At 41.0% G+C, this 16,456-nt stretch overlaps 1 protein-coding gene across 1 annotated transcript in view; it reads left to right on the forward strand.

The window, feature by feature from the left end:
• Window positions 1–392: 392 nt before the first annotated feature.
• Window positions 393–16,456, forward strand: part of GUCY1A1 (guanylate cyclase 1 soluble subunit alpha 1) — a 35,817-nt gene continuing 19,753 nt past the window's right edge. The window contains exon 1 of the mRNA XM_081926047.1: window positions 393–651. The gene's annotated coding sequence lies outside the window, so the exon portion shown is untranslated. The remainder of the gene's footprint in view (window positions 652–16,456) is intronic.

Below are 16,456 nucleotides of genomic sequence, written 5' to 3' on the forward strand. Positions count from 1 at the left end.
TGACCTTCGTTCAGTCACTCATTCACTCTCAGCCCGACCTACCTCACAGGGTTGTTCTAAGGATAAAATGAGAAAGACGGTGCCACCTTGAGCTCCTCGGAGGAAAGATGGGATAAAAATGCAATAATAATAATAATAGTGAAGGTGTTTAACTCCCAACAATTCTAGAATCAGGGGGAAGGCTTTATGTGGCAGCCAAGAACCTATCCGCGTTTGTATTTACGGTAATCGGCGACTGAACACAGTAGAACCCAAGATGATGGGAAGTCTTAAAATGTGCCACCTAACGAGTGCCTCGCTCTTTCTTCTCCTCCCCCCGCACCTTGCTCTCCTTCCTCCTTTTGTGTCGCTTCTTCTGCTCCCCCCCCTCCCGCTCCGCTCCTGCCGCGGCGGCTCTTCCGATTGGGCGCCCAAGAAAGCGCCTCCTCGCTTGGAGCGAGAGGCCGGGGAGGGGCCAGAAGAAGCGGCTGAAGCCAGCTGTCCAAACGCACGTTTCCAACATGAGTTCGCCGGGGAGAGGCTGTCGAGCTGGGAAGGCGAGCGGCGCTTTCCCCTCAGGCACCACCGCCGCCGAAGAAGCAGCAGCAGCAAGAGCCGCCGACTGCCGCGCGAGCGCCGGGCGAAGCGAAAGGGGAGAAGCAGCGCGACGGGGTGAGTGGAGGAGGCGAGCGCCACAAAGCAGGCGGCAACGGGGCGAGCGCGCGGCGCTGGGGCTGCTCGGGTCGGCGGCGCGCGGCCACCTCTCGCTGAGGCGTCGAGGAGAAAGGCGTCTCGTCGCCGCCAGCCGGGGCAAATGGGGACCCTGGACAGCGCTAGGGCGCGGAGGGGAGGGGCTGGCGCTGCCTGGCGCGCCGGGGTGTGGCCCTCTCCCGCCCTTCTTCGCCTGCTCAAGCGGTGCCTGCGCCGCTCCCTCGGTCTAGCCCAACCTTCACCGCGCGCCACCACTTCCCTTCTTCTTCTGCCCTAAATTGGTTCGCGAATGTCTTTCTCTGGGCATGGTCCACTTGAAGCAGGTGATGGGGGGGGGAGCGAGGGGTATTGTTGCCGTTTCCCTCACCTTCCTATGCGCACCATTACTTCACTGCCCCCCCCCCCTCTGCACGCGGTTGGTGGTTTGGAAGCTCCGCAAAGTCCTGCCAATAGCAAAGCGGGTTCCTCAGCCAGGACTCTTCTCCGGACCTCCCTACCCTCTCCACAGAGGAAAGACGGGCCGCGACGGGCAGCTCTCTCCTTTCCCGCCCTGCTGGTGCCGAGGCAGGTCCTGCGCCCGGCGAGAGGCTCGCGCGGTCTGAAGGGAACCGGAGCCGCCGCGGGAGCCTGCGGGCCCCGCCTCCCCCCCTCGGCGCGCCCGTCCGGCTCTCGCTTGCCTGGTTCCCACGCTCCGGCCTCCGGAACGCGGCAGAGGGCGAAGCGTCCCGGGTCAGGGCAGCGGGGTCAGGACGAGCTCCGGGCTTCCAGGCAGTGGCAGCGGGGCAGCTTCGTGGGAAAAGGCGGAGCGAGCTGCTTCCACCCTCACCCTGTCAGGAGCTGGAGGGAAGGTTGCTGCCGAGGCCGCGCCGGCCTTTCCTCGGGCCGAGTCCAGAGTTGTCCAGAGTTGTCCTCAGCGGCCACCGTAGCTGCGCCCCGAAAAAGCAGCTCGCATGCTGTGCAAATACTTGCATAGGCTGGATGGCTGCTTCTTTAAATGTTATTTGTTCGTTATTGTTTCGTAACAAGATTTGCTCGGCGCTTTACAACTGTAACGGTTCTCAAAGCAGTTCGCAAGGATCTGTTGCATTTAAAAACCAAACCAAATCATAACTCCCCTTTCTTCCAAGGTCAGGATGGCGTCCGATTTTCTTCGCCCCCTTTTAGCTTCACAGTTGTCATTTTGAGATCAAGGCCAAAATCCCCACTCAGCCATGAAACTCACTGAGTGACCTTGGGCCATCACGTCTTTGGCACAGCCTACCTCACAGGGTTATTGTGAAGATAAGACAGGGAAGGGTAGAACCATATATACAAGTTTTAACTCCTTGAAGGCAAGACACACTATTGATATAATTGTAAATAAAATGTTTTTTAAAAGCAAAAAAAAAATGTGTGGAGGAGAGCAGAATGGATCAATCATTTCATGTGCTCCATGGCTGGATCTGAATGTCCCCAACTTTAGCATTGTAGCCACTTATGTCACACTGTCTCTATCTTACAGGTATGTAGCTGTGTTGGTCTGCCGTAGTCGAAACAAAATAAAAAAAAGTGTTCATGCACACGAAAGCACATACCAATAACAAACTTAGTTGGTCTCTAAAGTGCTACTGGAAGGATTTTTTAAAATTTTGTCTCTATCTTGTTATCAATTAAAATAAGGAAACTAAAACTAGAATCAGTAGTCAACAGAAGCAAGGAGGAAAACAGCAGATGAAACCATGGTATAGTGTCAAAACGATCAGGAAAAATTCATCAGAAATGACACAACCCAAAATAAGGCGTTTATTCCCGTTAGAGAAGAAAGAAGGAAATGTACTAGCTCGTTTTCAGGCTTTGGCACCAACACTATCTCTGGTCTGTGGAAAATTTCATCTGTAGATTTTTGTGAATCAAGCACAAACCAGGCCAAGGCTGTTTTTTTCTGGTTATTTGGCCATTGTATCTGAGTATGCAAAATAAACAAAACAAAACTCCAATACCCAGTTGCTTCACCATTACCATCTTTCTTGGAGATAGCTCTAAAATATATAGTTACACAGGATGCATCTTAGAGTGCAAGTCAGACTGATTTCAGACATTAAATTATTGATACTTGCTTCATATTCTATAAAGAAACATCCTCCCCCCATCCCAACTCTTGCAATGTTGAGCATGATGTAGGCTATATGGCAAAAGGCTGCTAGTCTTAACTCTCCTTTCTTGTCCTTATGAATTCTTTGCCTCGGTCTCATCTACATAACTTCCAGCAAGTTTAGAAAATAAGTTCTTATTTTAAAACCAACTGGACTAATTGGTGCATTAAAACCAACTGGACTTATTGGTGTGATGCTATCGTATGCATCATATGGCAATGTTTATTGAAAGCAGAGTTAAAGTAGAATTAATCGCTACAGGTTAGAAATATATTACTTTTCTGGTTTATGATTGAGCATTTGGGGACAGTATTTTAATATTTGTCAAAGGCTCCATTGTTGAATCTGCTTTTGTTTCTGCCATTTGTGTTCATGGTTGTGAAGCTAAAATTAAGAACTGTTTAAAATCTTGAAAGTTTCTTAGTTTCTTAAGCCAATTTGCCCCTTTTCTAATCCAGTATGAAAACATGCAACTGGCATATGAGTAAAAAAAACAAATAAATTAGTATGGTTTTTATTAATTATCTAACTGTATTAATGAGTAGTTGGAATTTAGGTAGCACTTTAAAGACTTAACAGCACAGCTCTACACACATCTCTACACAGAAGTGAGTCCTGCTGAGTTCAAGGGGACTTAGGCTCAGCCTAACATATTTACTGTTGCATAGGTTTTATGTCCTTGTTTTGTCAGGTGCATCTGACAAAAATGGATTCTTGTCCACAAAAGCCTATGCCAGAATGTATTTGATAAATTTTAAGAAACCACCAGAAACTTTGTGACTTTATTATACTTCCTTATGGGTTGTAATTTACCACCTACTTGTTGTTGGCATCCATCTGTCTCAAGAGGCAATGGGTTGCACCTCCTGGGAGGACGTCAAACCTTAGTGACAGGCCTGGGCAGTGTGTATGGAGGTCCTTCCGGCAACTCCTGCAGCTAAGCTGGTGCCAAACATATTGCTCTGTTTTCATTTGACCACATCAATGAGGTCAAGAGTGGGTGTCTTGTCGTCTGGGCCACCCACTGCATGTATTTTATTCTACTAACTTTAGACAAGCACGGTGAAAGAACAATGTCTTTCAAAGTACGTTGTCTAATAACGGAACAATATAGATAGAGAGGTTAATGAGAATTATTTCATGATACATCTTTATGGAGTCACAAAAGAAGGTTTTAATGTTTAGCTCACCATCTCACTGGTTAAGGATAAAGGTGTCTACTACAACAATTGTCAATAATTCTTTTTGGAAGGCAACAGTTTCGTTAGTGGACGACTAAGATAATCAGTTTCAAGGTATATAATTTATTGGTGGATTTTCATGTCAGATCCAAAATAAAAATGTGGATGTGCAAAATACAGCTTGCAATGTATTTTGTTTTGTTTTTAAAATCCAGACAGTTGGGATAAACGGTTTATGGTTATGCTTCCAACTGTCTGAGTTCATAGAATATCGTGAATTCTGCATTTTTAATGTTATAAAATCAACACACTCAAAATGCAGCCTGACCTTTGAGTGAACAACTACCATCACTACACTTTTGGTTGATACTCGATTAGAATAATTAAACAGATCAAACCTGAAATGTTGCAAATTCAAGTATCTGTCTGTGGAATTCACTCCTGTGGATTCTGATGTGAGTTTTGAATACCTAATGGATCTTTCAACTGTTGTTGACATAAAATTGTCAGTAGTAATTATAGTTTTGTCATTGGATTGTTTTGTATATTTTAAAAAATTAATTATCTTGGGACAGTTTGTTTAAAAGGTAGCATATACATTTCTTTGATAAATGAATGTAGTTTTGTGGAAAATACAGAGGACTGGGATGAATAAATTTAAAAAGAACAAACCAGAAGGTGTTGCCTTCACATTGAAGTTCCTAGGTTGGTGATGACAACAACTCTGATAGGGGCGGCAGCTACTGGAAAATATGGCTTCTTATATAATAAAACTAATATTTGTTTGAAATGGTTACAATGGCCGGTATACTTTTTATGCCATTAAGGAGAAGTCATATATTGTTTTCACTGCTATCAAAAAGTAGTGAAACAGTCAATTTGTTTTCACTTTTTTATCAAACGGTAGGGAATGAAATCTTGTTCCTATGTGTATTGCTGTGATTCTGAAACTGAGATTAGGCTTTATTATACTCTGTCAATCATGAGTAGACCAGATAGGCTGCTAGATAAAAGGCAGGCAGAGATGCCCCAATCAGCTGAACTGATCATTATCTCTAAATAGAAGAGCAGTCAGAAGATTCCTTTCACTCTACAGTTGGGAAGGGGAAGCAACAAAGTGGAAAAGGTCACTAACTGATAATAGCCAGATAATTATTTTGGTGCTTCCCCACCCCTGAATGTGAAGCTAACATTGCAGTAGACTAGAGTATAATGCAGTTATTTGAAATATATCGAGTAATTTTTTTAAATCAGTTTATCAGCTATATGAACTCCTTTGAGGTAATCCATGAAGTACACAAATCTGGCTCCTATGGCACAAACATTTGTTACATTGCTATTTAATAGCAATAGGTACATTTCTTTATTTTCATTTGTCTTGCCTTCTTTTCCCTTAGCCGCATAAGATGTAGTCTCCATCATGGAGAAACAAAGTTGATAACTGGGTTTATTAAACCTTATAATGCTTTGGAGGGCATTGTTTGGAAAAACCCACCAAGCAAAAAACTTGTTTGCTTGGAAGTCATACCCCACTGAAATCCATGGGGCTTAGGGCCAATTCACACCAGTAGGTAGGCTCCACACATGGCTAGATTCCACATATAAAGTAGAACGAGCCTCAGTCTTGTGTATGTTCCCTGCAATGCTGCATGCACACACAAGATACAGAATATATGCCTCATCCACATGCTGCAACTACTCCCTTCTGTTGCATATGTGGAATTTGAGCCTAGTATATTTGTGTCATTATGTATATAGACAGGATGTATTCCACATATCACATTGTACATATAGGGCAGGGGAGAAGCCATCCCAGCACACGTGGAGCTAAAATGCTGTGGCTTTTAGGAATGTGCCTTTCCTTTCAGAGAAGTATGTTTAGGATTGCGTCCCTGAGGGAGCAAGCTAATCATAACCGACTATCGGCTGAACCAGTCTTGCAAAACGTTCTGCCAAAAAAGAGAGCAACATATTTCATGGATATAACCTTTCTTGCCTTCTGTGTAGAGAGAGAATAAATCAAAGTGGAGGCCCATGTACCTTTCTCAGATGTTGTCGCAGAGGTCTCTTTCACTGCACAGGGTTTACAGCTGCTAAGTGCTTCTGTTGCAGCAATCACATTTGGCAGCAGCTGAAACCATGTTTGTAACCTGAGTTCCCCCCACTCTTTCTTTCTTGTGCAACTATGGATTTTCTCACCTCAAATGCATACTTAATGGGCATTGAAATAAATCTGTTGAAGATGTCACAGTTGGACTTTTACAGCTTCCTGCAAGTATGAAGGCAGAACATGTAGAGGATTACAGTAGTTAAGTAAAGAATAGTTTTGAATTTTTTGAACTGTTTTAAAACCAACAAGAGTTCAATATAATTCATCTGAGTTCCACTTTCTCTTTATTTTAGGAGAGTAGTGGGGAGCATGGATAGGCATGGATATGTATATGAAAGGTTAAGAGAACAATGGCTTTATATTTCCGTATGTAAAAAGTCAGGGATAATACACATAAACAGTTTTTGGAAAAGCAGATTTGTCACTTGTATTGTTATATCCCTTGAGCACAGTCCAGCCCATATTGTAATTAGGTCACTTGTAACACGGAGAATCTTGGAGAATAATTTGGTTTGTTTATGTGTGGGTGGAGATATATATATGAATGGGACTAAGTATCATTTCTTAGCTCCTTCTGTTCAAAGTGCCCAGGGTCCCAGACATGCCCACTTGGAAGTGATTGCTTAAATAACATTAATTATATAATTATGCAAGAAAAATATTGCAATAATGAATTTATTGCATTGATAGAATTTGGATGGAAATTTCCATTTGCCCAGTTTGTTAAAATGCTTTAGACAGCACTCCCTAAATGCTCTGAAATACAGTTCACAAAAAGGTTAGTTGTGTTTGTTTGTCTTTATTGCCTTTCCCATGAATTCAAGGAGGTTAATAGCATTGCAATAAATATGCTACCTTTTACAAAGCTTGGACATACTCAGTCACTACTGATCCTTACTAAACTAGGCTAGCTCTTCCAGATGTTTGGAATGCTAGTTATATCTATACCTCTCAGGGTGGGGTCTGAGATGAGCCCCCCACCACGCCCAGGGAATCTATCGCCAAGTAAAGGTAAAAGGTAAAGGTACCCCTGCCCGTACGGGCCAGTCTTGACAGACTCTGGGGTTGTGCGCCCATCTCACTTAAGAGGCCAGGGGCCAGCGCTGTCCGGAGACACTTCCGGGTCACGTGGCCAGCATGACATCGCTACTCTGGCGAGCCAGAGCCGCACACAGAAACGCCATTTACCTTCCCGCTGGTAAGCGGTCCCTATTTATCTACTTGCACCCGGAGGTGCTTTCAAACTGCTAGGTTGGCAGGCGCTGGGACCGAGCAGTGGGAGCGCACCCCGCCGCAGGGATTCGAACCGCCGACCTTTCGATCGGCAAGTCCTAGGCGCTGAGGCTTTAACCCACAGCGCCACCTGCGTCCCCTATCGCCAAGTAGGGATGGACAAATCAGTGCACATCTGGTCCATGTCAGTTTTGCATGTGTTCATTCATGAGTCTGTTCTGCCCCATTCATGGATTAATTGCATTTTTTAAAGTCCATAGAAAAATGTATTTAGATATGCACTTAATAATACTTTATAAAATATATATTTAAATGCTTATTCTAGCTCAATGTACACATTTCTTGACATATTGTATCACAAAAAATGTATACTTTTTGCATTTTGGTGCATTTTTAAAGCTGAGAACTATGTTAGCTATTTCAGAGAAGCATGAAATCCAATACATAATTACATTCTGATCTGTGCATTAGTCCAGAAGGTGTAAATTAGGTCAGTTTGCTTAAAAATGTGACCTGAACAAAATTCTTCTCCATCTGTAGTGCCAAGAAGGGGAAAAGAGAAACACTTTTGAATTTAGACAAAAAGAGATACAGTTGCTACGTTTTTGGACTTGACTGGTATAAGCCTTAGGGATGTCCTGTTGCTTTTGACAATTGATGCCTGTTTATATACTTGCTTCCCATTCAACATAACTTGTTTGTTTGAAGATAACCAGAGCATACAAAAGCAGTGCAAATCTCCAGGACTCTTTCCTCACAAGGACACTGACCCTGTGAAAGGCTATTCCCTGGCACATTCTATGGCTTGGGAAATTGGGCAACATGAAACACTATTGTGTAATATGAAAACACAAACTTTATCACCCAAAAGCTTCACAGTATCAGTGAATTGTGTCACCATTCTGTGGAAGAGAATTACAATATTTCAAGTAACCAATGGACCAGTGCTACTAAGTTAGTAAATAAATTGGAGAAGCTTGTTCACATTTATTTATTCGCCTGCCTCCCCCACCCCCACCCTGACAGGGGCTAAATTCAGCTTACAGATAAAATAGGAACAGCTAAAAACATAACTAATGAGAAATATTTAGCATAAATCTAACCACAAATTTAATATATGTAGTTCATTTTAAAAAAATACTGTGGCTTATGGAAGGAATGTTTTTTGGTGTCAGTGTCAGATGAAAAATGGGGAAACGATTGCACATGTTAAGCACTACTTTGGCTGGGAAGTTTCCTAGAGCTTGGTTAGGCAAATTCAGAAATTGGATGGTTTCTTTTCCATAAGTTTTGATCTTCTCCACTGATCCCTTGATATCATCCTTTGAATTTGTTTGTGTGAGATGAGGTTGGTGTCAAAAAGGTGAATTAAAGGTCTGTGAAATGTTAAGACAATTTGCCAAGGTGATGTTAGGGTCATTTTAGATAACTTAGAAAAAGATGAGTCTGGGGGTTTTCCTCTAGTTTTTAAAGTTTAGCTATCCAGTGAGTCCTATAATTGCTGACCTAGTTCCAAATCAAGCTGAAGGGAGTTAGCAGCCTCTACTGACTACAATAATGTTTTGCATGTTTATTCTAGAATGAGAAACAGAAATATAAAAATTAGAAAAATCACAGGATGGGTGAGATTCTAAAAAACACACCAGAAAATCCAGCAGAAAGGTTACACTGTGTGTGTGTGTGACATGGAAGGGGAGTAGGTAGAGATCAAACAGACTAGAATTTGATTAAAATGTCAATTAAAAGTACTCTTTATAATCAAAGCAATTTATGCTAGTTGGCATGCTGATGAGTTCCAACAGTTAATATGCTGTACTTTCCCTTTTTTTCTTAGTGTACCGAAACTGCTCAAAATGAATCTAGTAGCACAGATACTATGTCAGGATTTCTACATGGATTTCATCTACCATTTACATAAATATAACATTGAGGAGTACAGTATTCAAATGTGCAATCCCTCTGCATATAGTTTGAAATGGCACAGTTTTCAAGAGTGATATGTCAAATGATTATCCTGAATAGGACAATATTTATGCTTTCAGAGGAGTAAATCTTTTGCAGTAGAAACAACGGTCTTGTGGCATCTTGAAAACTATCAAATGTATTACATTGTTATGTGCATGTGGAACGGCTGGTTCAATGAGACGTACACACACAAGCTTCTTAAGTGGTATGACAATGTTATGAAATAATAGGATGGTTTTGTTTTTTAAAAAGAGCAAATCTACATGGCAGTGTAGAAGGCATGGCATCACGAATTCATCACCTCAAGTAAAAACCCAAATGATTGCTCATGTGTACCCAGTAAACAGGAGCATTTTGAGCTCAAGGAAGGGTTATAAAAGAGTTAATGCTTGCACTGAGTCAAAAGCACATTGATTGTCTAGAGGCCTAGACAAAGCAAATAGTAATTAAATAATCTCTTTCCAAGCCAAAGGCTTCCAGTGACCTAGAGATGATTAATATAGTTAATATGCCCTTCAGGAGTAAAAGGGGTTGCTAAATATATGTTTCAAACAGACACATTTAGCATCAGTCGGTCCAGTGCAATGTAGTTCAGTCTGGTGAGATCCTTTCCCCCCACAAGTCTTGGCTGGGGTGGTGGTGGGAAAGAAAGTGCTTTATAATGCAAAAGACATAACAAAGATAGATGAGGGAGTTAGGCAAGATGTCGATCGTGGCTTTATATTTCCATAAGTACTGCTTATAACCTCTAGTATATGAAAACTGTACAGAGGAAAATGGGGATGCGAAGAAGGATGTTCAGTTTTGTGTATGCATTGTTGTTCACAGTGTGTGTGTGTGTGTAAACTTAATAAAATATTAAGTAGGAAAAAAGACAGCAAAGTGGACTGAATGAAAAAAGAAAAGAAGGAGCTACTATAAAGTACAAATTGTATACAATGGATTAATCATATGGAAGGGAATACCTGTTGGGACCCCCAAAGCACTGGAACTATATGGGTGTAACATGCTTTTGTGTTAGAAAAGTAAGAAAACTGAGTATATATTGGAAAATTGTTCTGCATGGTTATCTTTTTTAAAGGGATGTAACAGTTGTTTAGATTGGAGAGGATTTATTTTGATCCTGCAAATCTGCTTTCCTGTTATGGAACAAACACTGACCTTCTCCATAAAAGCTAAAACTGTATTCTGTGTCTGGCACAGCCTGTATGACACCGGCAGCTCTAGTGAGACAAAATGGCTTGTAAAAAGCTGCTTTTTTATACTATTGATCCATCTAGCCCATTATCCTCTCCACTGATTAGTAGTGGTGCTCTAGGGTGTCTGAGAAAGGTCTTTCTCATATCTGCTACCCAAGATCCTTTTTAACTGGAGATTCTAGGAACTGAACATGACTTTTGTGCATGCAAGGCATGTGCTTTACTGAACCACAGCCCAGGGTGCATACAACGAGGTTCTTCTACGTTGGAATGGGAGACTGCGACAATGATGGTGGCTGCTGGCAGCTGTACTGTGCTAAACTGAAGTTTGTGTTCAATTCCCTTCAAAGTGTAGATTGTGAAATTGCACAAGTTTTAGGATCCTTGTTCTTCTTCCTATTAGTTCTAGTGCAGAAGCTTCCAATATTGGATTGTTAGGCTCTGCTTGTAAACAATAATTTGCAAGGAACTTGAGCAGATTCCTTGAAATGAGTAAGAGCAAATAATTGTAAATCAAAATACTTCACCTTTTATCTACACTGAGATGTGAATTGTGCTCAGTTGTATATTTAGTGCTTGAAAAGCAATGCAGTGTAACTATAAGCACACTAATGCAATTAATTTCATTCATTTCTAAAATCTGTATGCTGCCCTTTGATGGTTTATAAAAGGAAAACAGTATCAAGAAGAATCAAAGCCTCATTATAGTTTTACACATTGAACACTGCAATCATATACATGTCTCCTCAGAAGTAAATATTGCTGAATTCTGTGGTCCTTACTCTCAGGAAATTGTGCATAGGAATGCAACAGTAATTGTTTAAAATATCCGGATAATACAAACAGGTCATTGTCAGCCTTTTAAACTCAACTGAGGGAGGTAAATTTGGGGTTGCAAAATTGATAGTGACAAGTAGCAAGATCTTTTAAATGGTTTCACCTGTGCTGTTGAATTTTGAAACAGAGCCCTGGTTAAGGTGGCAGGTGGGATATAAAAATTTCATAACAACGTGGACAAAAAACAAAAGAGAAGGGGAGTTTTTCTTGTACCTCTGCTCTAGGACATGTAAGTACAGTCAGCTGGAATATAGCCCGGAAACTAACTGGCAACCTGCAACTACAGTTTGCTTATTAGGGTGGTCACTTAACACATCTCCACAAAAGAGGATGCTGATTTGTGTAAAATTTGCTTCCACTAATTCATATGTACAGATACAAATGTAGAATTGATTACTAAAATTTTAATAGACGTACAATATATTGAGAAAGACTGGACAGGTGATCTGTGAGCTTGCTCAATCTGCTGTCCAGGAGCTGCTTTTGATGGGCAACTTCAAGGTCCCTGCTCTCTCTTCTTATGGGTCTTTATCTTTAAAACCAGACTTCTCACCAACTAGAGGATTCCTTCAAACAAAGGACTGTCCTCTGCAAAGGAGAGCATATGGACACCCTATTGTTTTTGCCCATTGTGGTTGATACAAGTCAACACCCTAGCTGTTGAACAATGAAGGGGGCTAAAATACATTGTATAACTTCTTATGGATTACAAATGAATATGAATATTAATGTCACAGAGCAAGCATGGCAGTTAATGAATATTAATTCACTTGTTCCCAGGGACCACTCTAAACTTCAAACTCAGTTATTTTGAGACCAATGCATTCACAAGCATAATCTTAAGGTACTTTATTCCTAATTACACAGAAGCTAAACTACATGGGATGTGGGAGATTTGTGACTGGTTCTCACTTTTAGTTTTTAATTAAAAATAGCCATGGGGTGCTTTGATTTGAGTTGGATCAATGGCCCTGTGGGAGGGGCAGTCCAGCAGTTTTGGTGCTGACTCCTTCCTTTGTGCCACAGCTCTGAACTAATTTAGAGCTGCCTGTGGCTGCCTTGAACTGAAAACGAAAATATTGGGAGGTTTAATCAAAGATCTCCTGCAGTCACGTGTCATTTGGACTCATTTTCTTTCAATAAACTCCACATTCTGCTGTAACCAATAAGCCATACTTTGGATAGTAAATTCGGTCTATGAATAACGTATTTGCTAATAGGCCAGAAGTATTATGTACAATACTGACTTTCATTACATTGCAAGTTTCAGCTGCTAAAATGGGACAAACCTTTAAGTGGTGTGTGCAGGTTCCTATAGAATTGTTCTGTTGCTTGCTCCATTCTATGTTCTCTAGCTGACTGTTGTTCACATATTAGAAGAAAAATGTGTGAGGCAAAATGTGTGTATTTATAATGTATTTCCATAATTTCATTTCAGCAGTAACTGGATAGGCGGTGGGAAACATTTGACATTTTAAGTCAAATATTAACAGCTCTCATATCTTAGCTCCAGCTTTGCTACTTTAGTGACAGTGTCTTGTCGCTTTGGAATCTGCTCCTGTTGTCAGCTTGATGCATCACTTGCTATGTAGGATTTCATTCTCTGCTGCAAACAAAGTTTAAAGAATCTGTGCCCAGTGTGGGGTGTGGGATGGGTGTGTGAATTATCAAAACATGTTATAGTGATACTGTTTTTCCATAACACATTGACTTCTCCAAAGTCGCTGAACGCTCCAAGAAAATTGGGTTCTTTTATTTCAGCAAAAAAAAAAAAAAATCATAGAGAATAAGTTCTTTAAAAAGAATTCACCATGTTTTGGCTCTAGTTGAAAAGAAAACATCAAGGCTTAGACATGTGTGGTGTATCATTCATCTCCTCTCCCCACCCCAGTGCATCTCAAATTGTGTTCCTGCCTAGGAAATAATCCAAATCCCCAGATGTAATGCATACCAAAAGCTAGATTTACTAGGCATTTCAAGAATGATAATATGCCACCCCAATCTCTGAGTGGTGTGAGATTTCAGGGGGTTCCAGGAGCTTACTTAGGGTTCAGTTTCCTTGGAATGAGGCAGAGCAGATATACTGTGGTGTCCTTTCAATATATGGTTTATTTCTACATATATACAACCTGAGCCTAAAATGGAGGGGATTACAGCATTAAAACCCCCAGAAGGTCTAGCTTCTCCCAGAGCCACAACTTTGGAGGCATGCACAAATCAAGCATTGCCCTCACTCTCTAGCTTCTGCCTGCTTCTAGCCCAGCTTCCTCACACACTACCTATTGTGCTTCTCACTATCAGCCAGGTGAGGGAGGAGGGGGCCCACCCATTGGCACAAAGCCATTTCCGTTATTATACTAACTACCATGCTTAAGCCCATTAACGCATCAAGAAGCTGGTCTGGCTACTTCCAACAATTGCATCCTCCCATTAGATTTTAGCCCTTGCTGGATCCAGGATGCCCCAAATTAGAAGGGACTCTGGCATCGTACAGACTAACCCCCAACCTCCCAAACTCACAGCAATAAAAATCATCTGGTTTGTTCCACCCAGATTTTGATGTGAAAGACTGAAGTCTGCATAAGCAGGAGAGATGAGCAAAAGCAGTCATCTGATGCAGTTAAATCAGTGGGATGCATCTACCCATTGTTTGGTATATAAAACCTGTGCCAGCCTTTTAGGAGAAGGGTGGCTGGGTAGGTACTGCTGAGGCAGAGGATTTTTGCTTCAAATAGCCAATGTGGCATAGGAAGTGAGAACAATGATATTTCACACTTTATACCATAGATGGGGAGCTCCTGTTGCTCTTGGACTCCAGCTCCCATCAGCCACAGCCAGTAGGGCCAAAGGCTAGGGATGATGGGAGTTATGGTTCAGCAACATGGGGAGCGGGCACAGGTACCTCCCATCTCCAACACCCATTTATAAAGCCCCCCTTCCCTCGTTCCTCCTGCCTCACCAGAGGTATTCCCCTTGCTAACAGGTGCATTTGCAGTTTTAAATGAAAAACTAGATATAGTAAGTAAAGTTTATGTTCCTGTCATGATTCCTTAAGGCTTGTCTCCACACAGCAGTCTTCAGACATTTATAATCATGTTAGCCCAGACTCCAGATTTCTGGAAATTAACTTTCTGCCTAATACATAATTAAATAAGTGCCTCCAGAACATGACTAATCTATATAATAAAAATAAGAAGTAGGTATAAAAGATCAATAAGGTATGGGAGAGGCTTTGTGTTTGAATTTTAGTATTACAGATTAGTTTTGAATTTGATAAACCTTGAAAAATAGTCTTAAGATGTTCTTCCATGCAAAAAGTTATTGCGTGCATTGTGGTGTCAGAATCAAAATGAATTCTGGAGAGTTCCTTAACTTCATGTTTTACTTGTCATATATGTTCATATTCTGTTCCTGTCTGTTGCTTAGAAAGTTTCTACCACACCATGTGGTAGTAACATTAGCATGGGAGAAAGGATGGACCTATTGGGCAGTCTCAACATTGCACTGAGCCTTCGATGAGGACATTGTTTCTATATTTAGTTACTTTATATGGAGTAAACATAATGGTCTGATTTATGAACAGACAGTGATACAAACAGATGTTATGCATTCACAAGAGATAACTATGTATGTAGAGCTTTGATACTCTCTTTTTGTTTGTTTTTATACTCTTGTTTCAGTTTAGCTCCCCTGTCCCTGCAGGCTTGCAAAATATTAACTTGGAAGCAGCCCTTAATTGTTTTTAAGTTATCAACACCATACTTCACTATCCTCCAAATGCTTCAGTAATTTTGCTTCCTTTGTTACACTGTACCATGTTTTGCCTGTGAATACTTTCTTTCTTTGGGTGTTTTCCGATACAACCTTATAGCATTTTAAGAACTCTACTGCCTTACTAATAAAAGAACAGCTATTTAAGCAGCTATTAAGTTAACATTTCTTTGTTTTGTGCCTACTGAGAAGTAAGGAAGGCTTGAACCCTCCAATATCCCTGGCATTTAAGGTCTGATGCCTGTTTTATGGGTAGTGTTCATCCCTTGAAATCCATTGACTTGTTATTTAAGTCCATTCTGAGTATAACTTAGTTTATTATAATGCTACATGTATGACCACATTTCTATCTGTGCAGAATACTTGTTTGTGTAGATATTTGCAGGTAGAAGAATGGCAATTATTTTTTCATACCTTCTGAAATCTGCCATTTCTATATACTGCCTTTCTTGACTAGGTTTTGCTGACACTGACAGAAGCTTGATTTTCATAACTTAAATAAAAAGAACACTGCATAGAACATAGCAATAGATGTAAATATTGCAGTTTTCCCCATGAACTACTGTGTTTTACCTTATACTCAGTTTACTTAGCATGCAATCCATACCCAGCTGAAATTATTTGCCATGGGCTGTAATGACTTCAGCCATGGTTTTCAAAGAAAGCCAAATAAATCTTTCCTTTACACATCTTTACACATCTTAATAATAAAGCTAATGACTTCAGAACTATTTTTGTAATACTTGTTGCCCAGATAGATCAAAATAGTTTGATTCTGCCTCCTTGTTCCAGGAATATTTCCCAGTTACTTGGCAACGAAAAGTAACCCTTTGAGAGCTCCTTTGAAATAATAATAACCCCAGTGTACCAGCCAACCTCCTTTTGTCAGACAATGAGTAAGTTTGGATCTGTGATACATAGACAATGCAAGTTGGGTTTGGTGAGAAGATGCTTGTTTTCTCCAAGCAGCAAGGTAGCTTGGTACTCAACAAAGATTAGTTTGATTGAGCTGGAGTTAAGGCTAAAGAAAGTAGCTGTGTGTCAAATATGGCTTCATTTGCCCTTACTTGTTCTTGCTCTTTCCTTGTGGCAGGCTGAAACCTAGATAAGTTGAGTGAATCTTTTCTGGAGTGTTGAGTTCAGAGGATCATCTTGATAGAGGAAATAGACCAAATTCTTCTACCTTTCTATGGTTCTATCACTGTCCTGTTTACCTGAGTCCATTATTGTTTCTCTCTCTTATAACACTGGGTGCAAAAATGAGGGGGGTGGAGTGGAAACCAGTTCAGTAAAGAATAAATAAAAGTGTTTATCTTGGACACACAATGTGCTTCAGTT

This window comes from Podarcis melisellensis (genome assembly GCF_964234715.1).
Source record: "Podarcis melisellensis genome assembly, chromosome: 9".
NCBI lineage: Eukaryota > Metazoa > Chordata > Lepidosauria > Squamata > Lacertidae > Podarcis > Podarcis melisellensis.